At 39.1% G+C, this 21,346-nt stretch overlaps 1 protein-coding gene across 27 annotated transcripts in view; it reads right to left on the minus strand.

Moving 5' to 3' along the window:
- Window positions 1–21,346, minus strand: part of MAP2 (microtubule associated protein 2) — a 260,296-nt gene that overhangs the window by 127,061 nt on the left and 111,889 nt on the right. For 20 of the 27 annotated variants that reach the window (XM_087949428.1, XM_087949425.1, XM_087949440.1 and 17 more), the window contains exon 4: window positions 17,747–17,815. The exons of 2 other annotated variants lie outside the window; for them this stretch is intronic. The gene's annotated coding sequence lies outside the window, so the exon portion shown is untranslated. 5 more of the 27 variants (XM_087949433.1, XM_087949432.1, XM_087949431.1 and 2 more) reach the window with 4 other exon arrangements.

Below are 21,346 nucleotides of genomic sequence, written 5' to 3' on the forward strand. Positions count from 1 at the left end.
AAGGAAGGAAGGAAGGAAGATATGATGGCCCTCCAGAGGCTACTGCACTACACTCCCAACATTCCTGAGTTGTGCTGTTAAAGAAATCCAGTGCCACTAGGGAGAATCAAGTTGTGAAAGAGTGATTAAAATTCATCACAAAATCTCATTATTCAGATTAAAATGACATGTTGGCACTTTGTGATAAATAAGTGAGGTTTGGGTTGCAGTTTGGGCACTCGGTCCATAAAAGGCTCACCATCACTGCCCTAGTCATTTCCCAGTTGGATTACTGTAATGTGTATTACCTAAACATGTCCTTAAAGAATATCTGCACTAGTGGTGGGATTCAAAATTTTTTACTACCAGCTCTGTAGCCATGGCTTGGTGGGCGTGGTGTGGCTTGGTGGGCATGGCAGGGGAAGGATCCCTTCCCACCCTACTAACCTGCTTTCCAGCTCTGTTCTCCTGTGCAGGGCAACAAAAGAAGATCCAGCCGATCAACGGGGACTCAGGAGGCAGAGAATAGATGGGAGCAGGGCCAGTCAGAGGTGATATTTGCCGGTTCTCCAAACTACTCAAAATTTCCACTACTGATTCTCCAGAACTGGTCAGAACCTGCTAAATATCACCTCTGATCTGCACCATACAACTAGTGCAGGATACAGTAGCCCCAGCAGCCATTGCTATGACCTGATAATACCTGATCCCCTCTGCTTCAGAGCGTCATTAGATGCCAGAGAGCTTTTAGTTTCGAGTCTTGGTTGTCATCTTTAAAATTCTGTCCTATATACCTTTCTGTCCTAGTTATCTATGTCTTCTGGCATTCAGCTACTTGTCCAGTCAGATTTTATAGGGTTGACTATTTCAAAGTATATATATATACTTTGAACACAATACAGAAGCCTGATGATGGCAGATGAGATTCTGCCGAAACGTTGCTACAACTTTAAAAGCACAACTACAATGACGTGGGAAAATACCCAAACAATAGCTGAATGCTTTACAAAGCTTCACAGAATCTCATCAGAAGCCTGATGATGGCAGATGACCTGCTGAAAACGTCTACAATTTAAAAGCACACACATGACACACACACACAAGGCATACACACACACACAAGAATATATATATATATATATATATATATATATATATATATATATATATATATATATATATATATATATACAGAGAGACATACAGAGAGAGAGATATAGAGATATAGATAGATAGATACACACAGATAGATAGATAGATAGATAGATACATAGATAGATACACACACACACATATAAAAAGCGAAAGAACACTCACGCAGCATCATGAAATCTCAAGAACCCTAAAGCCTACAAACTTGAAATTTGGCGTGTATGTTCCTCTTGGCTTCTAGGTGCTCACTCAGAATGGATTTTTCAAAATGACCATCAGATCATTAGTATTTCTTAATACAGTAATTAACACGCTCTGATGCTAAGGAGTTCTACTCCCCCTCCCCACCTGAACAGAACTCCATTCCAACTGCCAGTTGCCTCACATTCCATTACCTTAGTAACTCCATAGCCATTTGCATCACTCAGGTGACCCAAGGACACAGACAAACCTCCATATTGCCTCAATGACTCCCTAGTCTAAAAGGATGCAACTACATTTCCAACAGGAAGCTACTTTTGTTTTTATTACCCACCATCCAGTCAGAGCTGAAGAAGTTCCTTGGATGAGAAGCAAAACATCTTCAACGAAAAACCAGAAAGTCCAGTTGCCTCCTGAAAAAAAGCGCCTTTGGGACAACAACTGGAGGATTGTATTTTACAACACTTTTGCCGGATGGATGGATGGATAGATAGATAGATAGATAGATAGATAGATGGATAGATAGATAGATAGATAGATAGATAGATAGATAGATAGATAGATAGATAGATAGATAGATAGGTAGATAGGTAGATAGAAGATAGGTAGATAGGTAGATAGGTAGAAAGGAAAAGATAGGTAGATAGGTAGATAGGTAGAAAGATGGAAAGAAATGGAAAGGAGAAAGGAAAAGAAAGGAGGAAGGGAAGGGAAGGGAGGAAAGAAGGAAAGGAAGGGAAAGGAGAACAAGAAAAGAAGGAAGGAAGGGAAGGGAAGGAGGAAGGGAAAGGAGGAAAGAAGGAAAGGAAAGGAGGAAGGGAAGTGAGGGAAAGGGAGAGGAAAGGAGGAAAGAAAAGGAGTAAAGAAAGAAAGGAGGATTGGAAGGAAAAGGAGGGAGGATGGAAAGGAAAGGATGGGAAAGGATGAAGGGAAGAAGGAAAGCCCGGGTGAAGCATGGGTATCCAGCTAGTATGCAGATAAAGTCAGCATTATGTGACACTTTTTTACATGGGTTTGGATTTTATATGCATTTTGGTGTCTAAGAGTTTTGAAACCATATTTTGTTATCTATCTAGAGCCTTTGGGAATGGGCTCTAAGCATGTAAGTATTGTGTACAAATGAATCAAAAGGCTTATTTTTCAGTGCATTCTCAATGTATAAGTAAAATCTGCAGAGTTCTGCATTCTTCATCTATAACCAGCCTAGTGAGACTCTAAAATTCCTAACAAAAATGGTCCTAGTCATAACTGATTTTAGCTAGCTTCCTTCTGTAATCATTCATTCATTCATTCATCAATTAATCCAGTCATTCATTTTTCAGAACGTTTAAATAGGTTATATTTTCCACATCCTTTAAGATAATCTGTGTTCTTGTTATGCTCAACTAAATTTTCACTCCTTTTCTTAATCAAGAAACAAGCAACTAGAGACATCTGGAAAATAGTATTGGATTGCAAGAGAAAGGCCTGACAGTTCAGTTCTAATCATGTTTACTTAAAAGATAAATCCCCATTTCCTCCTATTCTTTACTCAGGCAGGTGATTGAAGCCCCCTTATCTTTTTCTTTCTTCCCATCTACGTTTGTTATCTTTGCCACCTTTCTTTGTGTTAGGTATGGGCTAGATTGAAGAGGCAGGACAAGGGTAAAAGGAAAGGATTTCTTGATTTAGCTCTGAACAAAAGACTGCCGCCCGGTGTGCCTGCTGTTCTTTTTACAGGCTGCTGTCCACAATTTCAGCCACTGACGGCTGTTCATTTTCCCGCCTGGAAAATGAACCAATGGGGGAAGTCTGACATCACTGACTTTCCCCATTGAATATCTAATATCCTTCCCTTCCTGGAAGAAGCATTCATCCGATCAGCTCTCACTCACAGACATAATCACATAAGTAGGAGGGACTCCTGTGAATGCGACTGGACCCCCCCAGCAGTTCACCCCTCCCAGCAGTGGCAACCTGACTAGTTGGGTCTGTTGTCACTCCACAGCCAGCCTCAGGGTTTTTCAGGGGCGGGGCTGGTTCCGACAGAACAGAGGGCTCTGAGTTTCTTCGCTGGATTTCCCCCCCTTCAGCTAAATTATCCTGCGGTGTACTTGAGTTTGAGGCCCACCCTAGAGTCGGGAGGCTTGTGTTTTCAGTATTTGTAGTTGTTAGGGTTGGTCTTAGGAAGCCTCTCTATGTTGTGTTTCTGTTTCTGAGGTTTTCTGGTCGTTCAGATTCTGCTCCAATAGTCCCTGGAGTTGGTCTATGTGTCCGCTCCATATTTTCCCATCTTCTAGTTCTACTTTATAAGATCGGCGGCCTGTGACTTGCACTATTCATGCAGGGACCCATGGGGCCCCCCCTGAGCCGATTGACCTATGTTCAAATATCTGCATTTACTCATCGAATCTGCAGGTGTGCTTGGATTGTAGAGTGGGTATAATCTATCTAGCTCTGATCTTAACTTCCGCCCCATTAAAAGTTCTGCTGGACTTCTGTGTGTGGTGGCCGAAAGTGTGATATGTTGTATCATTAAGAATTTGTCTATTTTCATTTGCCAATCCCCTGGTCCCAATTTTTGCTAAAGTTTCCTTCGTGGACCTTACAGCTCTCTCTGCCTGCCCGTTATTCTGGGCGTGTCCAGGTGCTGATAATGCGTGGCAGATTCCCTGTTCAGCTAGGAAACATTCAAAATTGTTTGCTGTGAATTGGGGCCCATTATCTGATACCACAACATCTGGTAACCCACGCGTGGCAAACAATTTCCTCAATACCTTAATCACAGCGTCTGCTATGGTAGTTTTCATGATCGTTACTTCCACCCACTTTGAATATGCATCAACAGTTATTAGAAATGTTTGCCCCTGCATTGGCCCTGCCAGGTCTATATGTATTCTAGACCAAGGTGCTTTTGGTGATTCCCATTCTAGGGTTGGTGCTGAAGGGGGTGCGGGTTTAGATTCCTGACAAGGCATACAACCCGCAACCCATTTTTCAATTTCCTTATCCATTCCCGGCCACCAAGTATAACTTCTGGCTAATGCTTTCATTCTTACTATCCCTGGGTGGCCCTCATGCAACATTCTTAACACTTGTTCTCTCAGCATCTCAGGAATCACAACTCCATCCCCTCAACACCCAGTTTAAAATACACGCCAGAGTTTTGTCTTTGGCTATCTCTGGTGCTGTGATAGGGCTGGTGGCGATGTCTTCAATGAGGAGTATGGATGTGGCTGGAGTTGGGTCTTCAACAGGTTCCAGAAGGGAGCAACGGCTGAGTGCAGCTGCATGAATTATGGTCTTGCTCAGTCGATGTATAAGGCGATAGTTATATGCAGCTAAGAAAACAGTCCATTTTGTCATTTTAGGGGACAATATGCTTGGTGTTGGTTTGTTTCCTGCTATGATGCCTAGGAGTGGTTTGTGGTCTGTGACTAGTTCAAATTGTCTCCCATAAAGATATTCGTGAAAATGCTTAATGCCTGCTACTACAGCCAGTGCTTCCTTATCTAGCTGGCTGTAATTCCATTCAGCTTTGGATAAAGTTTTTAAGTAGAAAGCAGTGGGTAACTCTCTGCCATTCGGGAATTTATGGCTGAGAACGGCCCCTACCCCAAAAGGAGATGCATCACATGTTAGTGAAAGAGGTAATGTTTCATTATATTGTACTAGAACACTGTTAGAAGTTAGGAGTCCTTTTATGGATTCAAATGCAGTTGCTTCTCTGTGCCCCCAAGTCCATTCTGCATTTTTATCAAGAAGTTTGTGAAGTGGTTCAGCAACTGTCGCTTTCTGAGGAAGAAAAATACTGTAAAAGTTTAAAAGTCCCAGGAAAGCTTGTAATTCTGTTTTGTTTGTTGGAGTGGGAGCTTCCTTAATTGCTTTTATTTTACTATCAGTGTGATGTATACCTGTCTCATCAATTAGATATCCCAGAAATTCAACACTTGGTACTGCTATGTGACATTTCTCTTTTTTGAGTTTAAGGCCAGCTTCTTGAAATCTGCTCAAGACTAGCCTTAGTCTTTGTTTAAGTTGTTCTTAAGTTGTTCAAGCGGTAAAAGTCAAGTCGGTGAGCCAGTGACGATGCAGCGGGAGCATAATGTTCTTCTAACATCACCTGTAATTCTTTCCATTCCATTGTTTCCACATCTTTGGGAGTACCTAGGGTTCTAACCGTTTTGTAGAGGCGATTTCCACAATATCCCAGGAATAGAGCTCTCTTCCTCTGTTCTGTTGCATCCTGCAGTGAATTTGCTTCTAAAAACATTCGAAATTGTCCCATGTACGCGACCCAGTCATGCTTTTTTGGATCAAAAGGTTCTGGTTGAGCATGGGTGGACATTCTGATGATCAGCACGGTGATAGCAGCATTCTGTTGTTAGAATTTTCCGTCTTCTTTGGCCCAGTCGCTTCCTTCTTTCTGGTGCTACTAGTACTAGCCCTCTGCTCTTCCCCAGTAGCATATTGGACACCTTCCGACCAGAGGGGCTCATCTTCCCACATCATATTTTTTTGCCTTTTGGTACCGTCCATTGGGTTTTCACTGTCAATGGAGCTGTGCGCTACTTCTACCATATTGCTTTAATGGGCAACATAAGAACCACAACTGCTGGTTTACTCAGCTGAAATGCCAGCCCCACCCAATGTCATCCAGCATGTGTAAAGTCTCCACCAGTTGTCATGCAAAACACTCTGGTTACTCCAGACACAGCATTTTTCCCTTTTTCCTGGTTCCCAATTTCTACCCTATCGAACACTATTCCTCAAAGTCAACCATTCAATTGTTCAACTTGTTGACCGCTAAGTGACAGAAAAGGTTATTTGTAATTTCTTGGATGCTATTTATTGGTAATCTAGATTTGTCTGGACTGTGGATGGTTTGGAAGTCGGCCACATGAGCAGTGAGCAAAAGACAAAGAGGTCAAGGATCAAACTAATTCAACAGTGTCCCCCCATAACCATTTCACTTCCATGTGATTTTTTAAAAAATATAGCTAGTGAAATTAGGACCTTTTGAGGCCCCTCCTAAAAGAAAACATTTTTTAATCTCAAACTGAGTTGAGAGATACCTACTTTTTTCAACGTATTTATCATGGATGGATAAATGTAATGGGCAATATAAAAATTTTAACTGCTCACATTGTTCTACAGTGCTTTCTTCAATAGATCATTTAAACAGCCCCTTTAAAAGTCTTTTAAGGAGTATCTAATGCCAAAGGTTTGGCTAGCCAGTAATATGTTTCACAAGTGGCTTTATTCATTTACAATATTGAATGTCAATATTTTTATACATTGACAATCTGAAAGGGAGTAAAGGTTGAAGCAGTGAGCAGAAAAAATTACATTCTACTCCTGAAAATTGGCCAAGTGAACAGACTTATAGCCATGATCATTTTGTAGGTTTATTTATGTAGGCTGATTATCTATTTATCTCTGATACCTGTTCATTCGTGCACGTTCAAATCAATATACACATCCAAATGCATGTCTTCTGGATTGTTTTCCACATTAACACAGGAACTAATACAGTGATGGCATGTACACTAATATCAAGGAAATAGCAGAGATAATGCACCCAAACTACGGAGGTGGAGGGACTGCTGGAAGCCAGCCATTAACTTTTGTTATCTACTGTTCATCTATATAAATATTCAAAAAAGAAGTACCGACCTCTTTCCTGGTCCAACACCTCAAAGCTACAGGACCTGAGATTGACTTTAAAAATACCAGAACTATCGCCAAAACCGAACACTTCAACAACAGAATAATCAGAGAAGCCATAGAGATAGAAAAACGCCCACACAGCATGAATAAACGAGATGATACCTCTTGCCTACCAGCCATTTGGAAACCCGCCCTCATGAACAAACGAGTACCTAACATGAAGAATGACACCAGACCCACACCCACAAGGGCCACACAAGATGCTACCACCACACTTCCACGTAGAAAGCAGACTCACACCCACACAGAAGATGAGACATGACCATGGACCAGAAGCCGTACTGCAGCTGCATCACTACCCGCTTCAAACCCCTCCGACCCATACACGAAGTGAACTGACGCCCACCATGAAGATGTGGCATGACCACGAATGCGAAGCCAAACAACAGGATCACAGCTCACCAGCTCAAATCCCCCAGCAACTATGACTAACCTGAGCACAACCAAGCCCCCACCTGAACAGAACACACCCCCAGCCAATCAGAACACAGCCAACCCCCCTACCAATCAGAACACAGCCAAACCTCCAACCAATGAGAACACACCCCCACCCAATCAGAACACAGCCAAGCCCCCACCCAATCAAGTCACACTCCCACTAGCAGTTAAAAGGAAGAAGCAGCTGCAAGCTCACATTACTCTGAGAAGCACAAAGCCGAAACACAAGCCTGAAGATGATGAATGAGACTTCATCGAAACGTCGCCTAGATACTTCCAATTTTACGCAGGAGAAAACCCAAATAACCAAAGATCCACATACAAATACCTGCGAAAACCTCAGAAAAATATATATATATACATACATACATACATACATACATACATACATACATACATACATACATACATGTATATGGTATTCAGCTTGTTCGGGTATTTTCCCACATCATTAGTTGTGCTTTAAGTGTAGCAGCAGAATCTCATCTGCCATCATCAGGTTTCTGATGGCAGATGAGATTCTGCCAAACGCTGCTACAACTTTAAAAGCACAACTATAATGACGTGAAAATACCCAAACAAAGCTGAATACCATACATGTAAGTACCCTGAAAACTTAAGAATATATGTGTGTGTGTGTGTGTGTATGTATGTATGTACTTATGTATATACACACACACACACACACATATATATATATACTTATACACACACACACACACACACACACACACACACACACACACACACACATATATATATATATATATATATATATATATATATATATATATATATATATATATATATATATATATATATATATATATAATATCAAAAACACACACACACACACACACACACACACACACACACACATAATATTCATGCTTTTTTAAATATTTCTTCATGTCACCTATGGTTCTTGTTTAACATTATATCATCAATGTTGCATGAACTTGGAAAGACATTTGGACAGTAGCTTTTTTTCTTACCCTGATATAAAACAATTGCTCATTTAGTTGTTTGTTCCTCAGAAATAAATATAAACCAAGATATACTGATACCACCCCCACCCACCCGATGTAAGGTTCATGTAGACATTAAATAGGAGAAATGAAAACACTGAACCCTATGGCCTATTTGGGGGTGGGGGGGTGTGGGGGGAGCTCATAAGTCATGGGCCTCAGGTTTGATATCTTTCCCTACCAACATCAATTGGAATTTGCCCTGGAAAAAGAAAGAAAATGATTGCAAAACTATGACTTCACAACTAATCCTCAGATTTGATCCAGAAGTATGTATAGCATGATTGATGATACTGAAAGATTTTGAGAGATCAAGGAGACGCAGGGCAGTAACACCACCACCATCCTGGTTCTGCCAAAGATTATCAATAATATGTCCCTAAAACCTGACTGAAATCTGCTTCCTCTGGGGTGCTCTGAAGCATTAATCCAATAATCATTTCAACATTCTTTCCTAGAGGGAAGTTGGAGATCAGACTGTACATAGTGTCCAGATATAGCTTCTTGAGGAAGGAAAATGTTACTAATTTCAAGATAGGAGGAACTGTACTGCTGCATGGATGAAGCTGGATGTCCCTTCTCAAGCCGCCTTTGCTAACCCAGGAAGGACATGGATCCAAAAGACAGAGGGCTGGGTTAGCAGTCTGAAAGACCACGTCTTCCAGAAGTTACCAGGTCAGGTAACATAAGTTTCCCTTGCACAGACTCACCCAGCTGCAGCAGTTTCGGTGATGTAAAATAAATGCATATCAATGTCCTTATTGCTATTCTTATACACATTCACCTGAATTTACTCTTTGCCATCCTCTATAGGCATCTCTTCTGTTATTAATCTCCCAGAGTTTCAAGGTGCCTCCAGGACTGACAAATAGGGACAGACCACATAAGGATCAATTTAACCCAGAGCCCAATTACTCATTTCAGGCAAAAAAAATAAGGCCTCAGTTCAACTGCTGTCCAAATCTCCAGAAAAAACAAACATGTAAGTTTCTTCTGGAACTCATCTGAATCTACTACTTTCTTATGTGAAAAATAACCAGCAGGAAAAATGTCAGGCACTCTAGTAACTTGTTTTAAAAGTTATAATGCACAGAGTATAAACCATTTTAAAATCAGTGTTGTCAGCAGTTTCAAGAAATAAGATGCCAGCAGCAATTTAATATACAGTAATAATACTGTAGACATCTGGAGAATTAAGAACTGGTATGGTATCAGCTTGGTATCTGTCTTACAAATGGCTCCCTCCTGACTGAAGCTCAACATATAAGCCAAGCAGCTATTTTTGTTCTCAAGTTTTGTCTAACAATGTAGCTCTAGTGAATAACATCAGAAACACATTCTATCTTAATTGTCTCTTTTGATTAGGTTGAACATGTATTTAAGTGATAATGCTTTAACTTCAGCTCTGAAAAATCCTATACCACAAACTCAGCTAAACAGAACTTCTTCAGATTAATTACCAAGGATAGTAATTGCAACAATAATGGTTACTCTTCCTAGCCAAAGTTGAGCTGAAGCCAGGAAGATTCTTTTAGTGAAGACGTTGACTCTCTACTAAAGAAGTATTTTCTTCCTCTTTATCAATTGATCATTTTTTATTTGAACATAGATCAGTAAATATAAAAGAAAATCACAAGTAATTAGGATAAAAGGGGAAAATTAATTGTTCTAAAATTGGAAGATAAACTACTGTATACTGTACAAACTGTAAAACAGCATTTTACCTGTAGTCAAAGAATTAAAACAAAAATTCATGTATTGCCTGGCACAAAGGAGACTTCTCTCCTTCTTTAATTGGGGGAACACAATAATAGAGTGAAGGAAAGCACATATTCAGAAAAATATATTCTTGCACTATGATTCTCATTACCAATCAATGGCACGGATGCCATTACACAGCCCCTGACTATTACCTCATGGTATATCATTATATTCAGGAAAAAAGAGTGATTAAAGGTTCGTGTCCTTCTAATTGCAGCACAAATATGTTCAGTTTTTATGTGATAAGTTATCACAATGCTTTGTTTATTTCATTTATCAAATTTCAATACCACCAATCATACATGCCTGCTTCTGGCTTTATCTCATCCCTAGGACACAGTTATGGCAGTGTAAGGTAGTCTTTTGCCATTCTGATTTAAAGTAACCCTTTTCTTATTCTTCTAACCATGACATGATGTGGTCAGGCACAAGAGCTTCCCACTTTAATAGCAATAGCATATACCACTCCATAGTGCTTTACAGCCCTCTCTAAGAGGTTTACAGAGTCAGCATATTGCTGTAAACAATGTGGCTCCTCATTTTACACACCTCAGAAGGATGGAAGGCTGAGTCAACCTTGAGCCGGTCAGGATCGAACCCCTGCAATATTATATTCTAACCATTGTACCACAAGGGCTCTTTAATCTGCTGAGGTCTTGGGCTCCCTCCTCTGCAGTTGTTGCCACTGTCTTGACAACCTGTAGGAGAGACCAGACACTGCCAACAGAGATGGATCTGCCCATGTAATGCTTGACTGGCACTTTCTGAAGCTCTTGTCAGGTACTCATGTACATGGGTTAGAACTCTTTTAAAAGATTGCTAGACTTGATTTTTAAAACCTTTAGAGTTTAAACATTTCAGAGAGTGATATACTTGCACAAAAGTTTGATTGAACCCAAGAAAGAGAGATAGGTTCTGCTGGCTGTCATCCACTCTACTTTGTAGGTTATTTCTGGGGGCTTCTAGCTGTGACCACTCATTGCTAGCACTGTCATTGCCCTGCAGAACAGTTGAGGACAGAGCTTGTTATGGATTAATCACTCCCTCCCGCTTCATCCCTTCTTCATGCCTGCCACTGTCAGTCAGGCTTGTACAGTATTTTTGGATATGGGTTTAGCACTCTCTCAAAAGTCTTGCTGGTTGGGCAATTGACAGATGGCTAAACCTGATAATATGAAAGGATATGTCACTTCACCACACTTTAAAGAAGCGAAACCAACAGAATTTACCAGTCACTGCCCTTAATTTGTCCCAGGACAACTCACTGGCCTCTTTACCCAAAAGAATAAAACTTGGGAGTTGGAACAACACATTTTCTGCCAGCATATTTTTCTGTCACCACAAGGACTGCCAGATTGCATTTTAATGCAACCATCTGGCTGTGGCTTAAAACAAAGGGGAAAAAATATTAAACTAGCCACCAACTGGGGAGGCAAGTAACCTGTAAAATGTGCTAGAAATAGAATGGCCAGTCAGGACTAGAACACAACAGACCAACCCAAACTACTATAATATATTCTGAAAATGTTTACAAATCAATATTTAAGAGTTTCCCCATTGTAACAGTCACTCATATGATAAAGTCACCAGGTCTGAGCTGATGTGATCTATTGGATTTTAAATTGCAAACTATCATTAACATAACAAGGTAAGAGATTTCTTCAACAATATTTACAAATCTCTGCTACAGGATTATTATATGGCACCACCAAAGCAGCACTTTTAGGATTACTTTTAAGAAGGCCTTGCCAGAAGGCCTTGCCAGAAAAATAAGTGAGGCAGCAAGAGTTCAGCTGAAGGAGCATTGATACTGCTATCCTGAAGTCAAAGATTGGCAGCAACAACAACAGTTAAGCCCTATTGAGTTTGGACCAAGGGAGATTCCACATGGACACTTTGATTTCTCTGTAAAACAGGTAGGATTTACCAACTCTCTGTAGTACAATAACAGAAATGTGTTTACTATGTTTATTCAATATATTATCTAAGTTACACTACTGATGGTTTTCCCCATAACAACCTTGTTAGTTAGCCTGTATTATTAGTCCACATATCAGACCATAGCAATGATCTCATTTACATCTCCTTGTCCTTTAAGTACAGTGGGTAGAGTATGAGCTATATACCAGAATCTTTCAATCTAAACATTGTCTTACATGGCTAGAGGAGGCCAACTCAGTTTTGAAGCAAAGAATTCCAGATATAGAAGACAATTGGATCATGCAGCTTGATCCTGTGATGTCTTCACTAACCAGCCAATTATTTCAACTAGATCACATTTCTGAAATTCAGAAGAGCATTATCCTTGGTTCACTCCAAGTCTCTCCTCACAAAAATGTAGGGAGGGAGGTACAGGAAACTCCCTTTCGTGTCCCTATGAGGCAGGTGCAGTAGGAACTACAGTCCAGGTTTTATTCTCCTATCAATTCTATAAGGACACACTTTTACCATTGACCTCCCCTCTCATCCCCAATTCCCAGGGCAGGCTGGTTTATTTTAATGACGTTACCAACTTTGTGCCTTGACAAATTATCTGTAAATTCCACCTTACTATGAGATGTATCTCCTAATAGTTATGTAGCATTTTACAATGGTGGTCTTTGTTTTCTTTTTGTCTATGGCTATAATAAAAGTCCTGTCTATCCATCTGTCCATCCATCTATTCATCCATCCAGTTATTATTATTAATGTAATTATCTATCTAGCTTATTGGATAAAAATATTGGGTAGCTGGAAGAAGAGTTTTATGACAATTAATACATAATCTAATTACTGAGGTATATATGCATATCTTGTTTAAACTGTTAAAAAGTACTCTCACCCAAGTTCAAAAATAAAAGATCCTATGTTAGCTTTTCCCTTTTGAAAGTAAATGTGCAAAAACAAAGCAAAACTGATTAATTTCAACATTTTCTTTTAAGAAATATTACCACAACTATAAATCAAGCCAGGAAATTAGAAGATATGCTGAAGCAATGCAAATGCAAAATGGTGCAAAACTGCCTGATGATAATGGAAGGAGGCTAACTGAGAGGAAGGTTCTGGGATTTATTTCACAGCTCTTCAAGAAAGCCCCATTTGCAATTTAACACACTTTGAATACAAAGACATTTTGCCAATTACTTTACTGTCAATTGCATGGCAGTGTACCTGCCTTTCTTTATGAGCACCTGCAGCTGGTGACATACAGTTGGTAGAAATGCACATTTTCCTTCCAAAACACAGGCCACAAAACATGCAACTTCCTAATGCCCATTCCATAAGCACTACAGCACATCACAGCAAACTATGCCCTAAGCGTTAAGTGCCATACTTTGTATTTATTTCAGAAGCTTTGAAAAGTAATTAGCAACATAAATGAAGTGGAGACTTAAAGATAATTCCTGTCCCCTCTATTTTCTGCAAAGGTTTTCATAATTCTCAGTTCACAGCTAAGAAATTCTGGAATATTACATTTTGGGGCCAATCTGAAATCAATTAAGTTTGTAAACCATAGCTCTCATGCAGACAATTAAGGGAAGGAGGGAGGAGGGAGTGAGAGAGAATTAAAAAACAGCATTAATAATAGCGTATTCAGGTTGAGGCAGCAGGATCTGTTGGCCTCTGCTTAACTTTATGACACTGTTGTTATTTTTAGCGCTTGTTCTGCATACTTGCAGGGTCTACTTCCTCAGAGTCAACCAATTGACTTCCACATCTAAGGAAGAATTGGAACTTGGCTTTCTCCACTCCTAATCCAGTGCCTTAATCACTCCACCATGCTGGCTCTCAATTTTATGACATTGCTGCATAATGTGAGGCCAATCTGAACTCAAACATGTAAGTTTGATTGATATGGTTCCATAAAATTCTCTACTGTATATTATCTCTGGTCAGATGGATGGAACATATTCATAGAGAGATAGAGATATAAACTTGTTTGTTCCATAAATAAACTGCTTACAGTTGCATCATTGTTTTTAATCATTGCTAGCCACTTTGAGTACCTGCTTGAATAGAAAGTCGGGACATAAATGGAATAATGCACATACACACATAGGGGAAGTATTATCACTTCCTCTAAAAAATGCATCCAAAAATGGAAGTAGGCAAAATTTTAGCCCTCACTAATTGAGAGTACCAGACATCCCTGTATTTGCGAGGGAAAACATATTCAATAAATTTATAATAAAAGTAATAACAATAATAAATAAATAATCTGCAAAGAAGCTGATGAAACCATGGATCACATACTGAGCTGTTGTAAAACAATCGCTCAGACTGACTACAAACAATGTCACAACACAGTTGCTCAGATGGTCCACTGGAACTTGTGTCACAACTACCATCTGCCTATAGCAAAGAACTGGTGGGATCATAAGCCTGAAAAAGTGGTCGAAAATGAGCATGCAAAACTACTGTGGGACTTCCGAATACAGACCAATAAAGTTTTGGAACATAATATCCTGGATATCACAATTGTGAAGAAAAAAGTGTGGATTGTTGACAAAATCACCAGATATCAGGATTTGAAAATCGAACTGTAGAGACTCTGGCATAAACCAGTGCAGGTGGTTCCAGTGGTACTCGGCACACTGGATGCTGTGCCTAAAGACCTAGGCAAGCACTTAAAAACAATTGGCACTGACAAAATCACCATTGGTCAGCTACAGAAGGCCACCTTACTGGGATCTGCTCGCATAATCTGCCGATACATCACGCAGTCCTTAACGCTTGGGAAGTGTTCAACTAGTGATTTGTGATACGAAACCCAACATAGTTATCTTGTTCGCTGTGTACACTGTTGTTTTTTTGTGAATAATACAACAACAACAACAATAACAACAACAACAAACTCCCAGCCCATGGGCCGGATGTGTCACGCACTAGCCACACCCATGCCCAGGTTAGCGAAAAGGGAAAAAGTCCCAATATGTCATGTGACACTGCCACGACGACATGAGTTTGATACCCCTGCTTTATAGAATGTATGGCTCTTTGGGCAGTTATGAACAAATGGATTCTACCAAGTTTTTAATATATTTTTTTATAAATAATTAGGAATATTAATATATCACCTGTCAAATATTCCCCTAATTCTGGCCAGCAAATAGATTTGTGCTTGATTTCCTTTCTTCAAGTATATGAACCATTTTATTGTTAAAAAACAGCAAATTAATCCAAGAATATAAATTAGACAACATTGAAAAAAAAAATCCTTTGGAATATTTCTCCTCTGCAATATAATAATTTATATTCAAACAATATAAAAATTAGAACAGTAGCAATAACTCTAGCATATATCTTTATGTTTCTTTTCAGTTATACATAATTGGAGTTTTTATTCAAATATCTACTAGTCCTCAATAAGCATATGAGACTGGCTCTGAATATGCAATTGATTCAGTATTTTTTTCATTTTATCCTACTTTTGTTACTGTGGTAGAATATAATGTAATAGTTTGCATCTCTTCTCAATCCCACTTCATACTCAATTTCAATATATTCTTACTGGGCAGACATTTTTCAAACCTGACCACCATTACCCAAGAATAAATTCCATTAAAGACAATGGGCTATTTAAGCAAAATTACAATGAATTATCTTCTAAATTTTCAAAAGGTAGCTCATCTTGCCCTAAAGGTAAAGGTTCCCCTCGCACATATGTGCTAGTCATTTCTGGCTCTAGGGAGCAGTGTTCATGTCCATTACAAAGCCGAAGAGGCAGTGCTGTCGGAAGACATCTCCATGGTCATGTGGCTGGCATGACTAAACATTGAATGTTCACAGAACGCTGTTACCTTCCCAACAAAGTGGTCCCTACTTTTTTACTTGCACTTTTCTTCTTGCTAGTAGAAGCTGGGACAAGTAACGGGAGCTCACTCTGTTATGCAGCACTAGGAATTTGAACCGCCCAACTGCCAACCTTTCTGATCAACAAGCTCAGCATCTTAGCCACTGAGCCACCACGTCCCTCACCTTGCCCTATTATTACAAAAAAAGTTTGTTTGCCCTTACTTCCAGCATTTGTTTTTATATCTCTGTAACTACTTGTAGATGCTGGGGGGGAAAGACTTTATCCTTTTTCCTCTTCCTTTGCCACTTGTCTCAAAGCAAAACATCGTTGCTTATATTGGTAATTGGAAGCTTGAGAAAATTGACTCTCTGCTCAATGCAGCTTCACCCAGACTTGCCCTTATAATATTCATGTGATTCCAGATCAGGTTTGAGAGCAACGAAGTGGGTGAACATATGGCAAATGGGCCCTTTTGACCAGAAGCCTGGAAAGGACTCTGCCAAAGATCCTACAGACAGACTAAGACCAGGAACCAGTAGTCTGTGATACAATAGAAGGCAGCTTAATAAGTCTATACGCTTTGAAAGCAATGGGTGATAGGACTAAGTAGCAAAAACACTGAAAGGTAATACAAGAAGTAGAACTTAATATTGAAATCTACTTGCTTTTTATTTGTTCGTTTGTTTGTTTTCTGGAAGATGTAGCATGGTGCCTAGAATTTAGGATGGAGCTAAAGAATACACAATATACATGAACTGAAAGCATGCATGCCGTTTGAATGCCATAACAGGCATGATCTACTGTAAATATTAGTTTGCCTCATAACAGAAAGCTACAGCTAACTTTGATACTCTAGCAATTGTATCCAGGTGACATGTCTTCAATAAACAAGAATAGTCTAGCCTAATGAACCCCCCACCCCCCCAAAAAAAAACATTTGAAAAATGCTTTTATTCTGATTATAATAAAAGCCACCCATGCTTTTTTTCAGTCTATTGTGCAAATGGATGTAAAATGAATGAAATCTCGATGAACGTTGGTCCCCTGTGGATGCCCAGGGAAAAAAAGGTTCTGCAGCTTTTATACAAACATTTAAATATGGATCCTTATGGAATGACTTCAAGAATGAAAATTAATAAAAAGGAGCTATGTTTTGTTCCTCATGTAACCGGTATATTTATAAAATAATATATAGCATTCAATGACATGGATATAGACATCTTTCTGTTATAACCACATCAAAACAAACAAGTTTTTTTTTTCCTTCTGGAAATTTTGCTTAACAGAGTAAGCCAAGATATGTAATATCTTATGTATTCGTTTATATGAATCACCTTAATATTTAGAAAAAATTATTGTACCCCATAATTTCTTTTTGGTGATTCAAAACATAAGCAAAAAAAAAAGAGAGAGGGGTGGGGGGGGGAGTTTCATTCTATTCTATCTTGGTGGTTCTGATTAGTGATCCAGTAAAGCATGGTTTTCATTTCATCACAGTTCCAAGAACTGAAATAATTGCATACTTTTCAGAATGCAGCTATCACTAATGACTCTTAATGGCACTCCAGGACTATGCCACAACATCCAAGAAAAGCATACACTTGCCCCACATAAAGAATGAAAAATCAGGTGCAAAAAGTCACCTGCAAATGAAGCACCCATATCCCAGCATGAATGTGAACAGGTGAAAAGTATGTCATACCTTACTGTTCGTACGTGACCAAGTCAAACCCAACGGTGATGTCACGTTAGAAAGAAAAAGCTGGAGAGCCTGCAAAAGAACAAACCCCAATTAAAATGGTTACCTTGAAAAGATATTTCCTTTTGTTCCACATCTGAACATGCATCCAATTTATTTAAACTAAACCAAAAAAGAAAAAGAAAAAACCCACAACAAAACAACAATGATCCATAATGCCTGCAAAAATCTACCAAGCCGTTCCAAACATAAAACAGACTCCATGTAATAGAAATATGCATCCACTCCTTGCTTTACAAAGAGTCTGAACCGATGCTGTTTGCAGATTCTTACAGCAGGAAGGGTTCCAGTAAAGCAGCATATTGCAGGTATTTCCAAAGGGATGGACACAAAGCTCATGGTGAAACAAAGGGGGTAAAAACATTACCAGCTTCTGTGTTGAAACGCCACAAAGGTATATCCTTAAATAACTGCAGCTTAATTATTCTCCCAATGCATGCATTAACATCCGTGAGCTCGCAGTCTATTTCCAGACAGACACAGTCTGCCAGCCACCAGCTTGTAGCTTCAGTATGTCGGGGAAGAAGAAAACCGCACATCAGATGAAGTCCCCACAGTGAGGAAATGGAGAAGAGGCCGCATGGAAGACACAGAGGGAGTTTGCTGGTCTCAGAAATTTCCAGAATGAAGGCGAGGCTGCCAGTTCAGCCATTATTCATTTACAAAAGGGAACTGCACTCGCCTCAGTGAAAGCAGGTTCTTGAAAGGGTCCCGAGTGCCTGATTGGGATTTTAATTGCACCAAACCGAAACATGAACTGAGTGATCAGGCCCCAAAATCTCAGAAAAGCCAGTAATTAGATTTCTTTTGCACATCAAATAAAAACTGCATACAAAGACAATACGGCTTATGAAATGTAATTTTAGATGTCCAAATTTTAAATATATTTTAATTTTACACAGTGCAGTACTACTGTCATCTTTCCCTCTGTGAAAAGGTTTCTTTTCATTTTGCACCTTCCCATTATTTTCCCTCTTTGATTCATAAAGAAACGCTAATTATAACCAAAAATATATTGTATAAGACCATGTATCACCAATGCTCTAATCTGAAAAAAAAATTACATACCTCTAGTACAAAGTGCACTAATTTACTATAATAAAGAGGAGCTCACTGTTATAGATACAAACATTCTAAATTAGTTAAAAGAGCTCTGCTGGGGATTGCAAACACTAGCTGAAATATCCTACACAAACACATTTTAAATTGCATATTGATGCATGACAATTCAGAGTTAACATGTGAGCTATCCTACCAAATCACTACAGGTTAGGTACATATAAATATTAAGAATGAGCAACAGATAGTTCTCAACAGACTACTGTAGATATTCTTTTTTTTTTTCCAAACTGACAACCATCTATTTTGAATGTTTACTTACAAATAGATCTCACTGAAATTAATTCCCACGTAAATAATATCCATAGGATTCCAACTGTGAGGCTAGCAATCTACAATTGCAATTAATCTCCAAAACATAGAAGACAGTTTGTCAAATTTTTGGAAAATATTTTGAAAAATATTTTCTCATAAGTCTCTTTTAGGTATACAGTATCTGGGCTTGTTACATTTCAGAAAGTTCAGAAAATGTAACAGGGACAACAAAATCTTTCTGAATGTCAGTTCCAATTTATTTAAAGCATCTTCTGAGAAAAAATGTGTATAAGTGAACTACATTAATGTTTTAGTGACTAACATAAGAATCAGGGGGTTGAAATATTGTCTATTTTTCCAAAAACAGCATTTGTACAGCTAAGAGGTTCCTGCTCCCCAATTATTTCTGGTACAATATACAGATTTCAGTTCATCCCACTTTCCCCTTACCATAACTCACTTATTGGGGGGCGGGGAGGGTTTAGAAAGATAAAAGGGCAAAATATGTCCATGTCTGTATGTGGAGGGGGGTTGTTTCCATTGGAACTGATGCTGAGGTAGAGAGGGTTAAATGAAATTCCTAGTATCAAGTCTTTATGGATTTCTTCCTCTTTGAGTCAGAAAATTGTCAGGGAAAATGAGTCAGGGAATTAGTGGAAAATCTTGGTTATGCAGGAATCCAGACTGAAGCATCTCCAACAATGGAAGCCCAATCTTTCCTTGACACACCCAGGGGAGGGGAATTCTTAAACATCTCAAGATGCTTGCCTCCACTGCTGTCCTGCTCTTCACAACGTTCTATTGTGAATGTTTCTTTACCATTCAAACAACATTTGCCCTTCTGCAAGTCACATTTATTATTCCATGTCTTCCTCTCTTGGAGAATATAGATCAAGCCTTCCCACCCCCACCCACCCCCAACACATCCTTTCAGATACTGAAAGTGTTCTCTCCTCACTTCTTCATCACCTTTTACAGAATTTATTTTTCTAATCACCTGCTCGCTCTCACCTGCCTCCTCTGAACCTGTTCCAATTGCTCTTTTCTTCGGACCTTTACCAATAAAATAGAAGCATTATTTCCTGTGATTTAGAAATTGTTCAGACTAAAACTGCATTTGCATTTTTGTAGCCACATTACATTGTTGACTGCCATTCAATTTCTAATCGGCTATTATTCAAAAATCTTTTTCCCAATTATTTTTACTAACTGTGTAGTCCCCCATCCTATATTGTACATTTAATTTCTTAGCACAGTTAAATTTAATTATATTATTTCATTTGTTTTTATTTATCTAAGGAGTAAAGATCTTTTTAAATTTCATTTTTGTCTTCTAGGGTATTATTACAGTCAATCCCAAGTCATTTTATTTTCTTTACCTATTTACCCCACTTATTAACCATATTGCTGAATAATACATGAATTTTCTCTGGTATTGATATCTGATTGATTGTTCTATAAATTCCTGGATGATCATTTGCTGTTGTAATAATAGAGACAACATTTATCTTGTATTGTCCAACAACAATACAACATTCATTGTTGTTGGACAATACAAAATAAATGTTGACATTTATTGTTGTATATAATAAATAAATGTTGTATATTGTTGTATACAAGATAAATCTTGACATTTATTGTTGTATTGTTGTTGGACTTCTTTGCTATTGTAATTTTAGTTTATCTTCCTTTTTTGCAATTCATCTTTGGTCATGTCAGTTCTACCATCTTCATCTTGTCACCTTGCTGGCATCCTGCCCTCAAGAGGAGAAGGGGGATAAATGGGCAATAAACATGTATGGAGGTGTGATGGGAAATAAGGAGGAGGGAATGACAGCTTGATGAAGACCAGGGAGGAACAGAACCAGTTTGTGCTAGTCTTCAAGGCCATGCATCCTGAAAATGGAAGATGGGTTGCCCCAAACATGTCAGCAATTCTCAAAACACGTATGCATCTCTTAAATGGCGTTGATCTTTCTAGATGCAGGTAAGGGGGCAGCAATGGGGCGGCGGGGGGGATTGTGTGCACATGCACAGTGGACATGGGGGGAGCATTGCCTTCTGGGTGCTGGCACGTGAGTATGCGCACACCAGCATGCGCACAATTTTTGGCACAGGAGCCCAAAAAGTTAGCTGCAATATACTATAACTGCGATATACTATAAGCCA

Source organism: Notechis scutatus, chromosome 1 (genome assembly GCF_049901735.1).
Source record: "Notechis scutatus isolate UNSWTSFEM ecotype Mainland chromosome 1, rNotScu1.2, whole genome shotgun sequence".
Taxonomy (NCBI): domain Eukaryota; kingdom Metazoa; phylum Chordata; class Lepidosauria; order Squamata; family Elapidae; genus Notechis; species Notechis scutatus.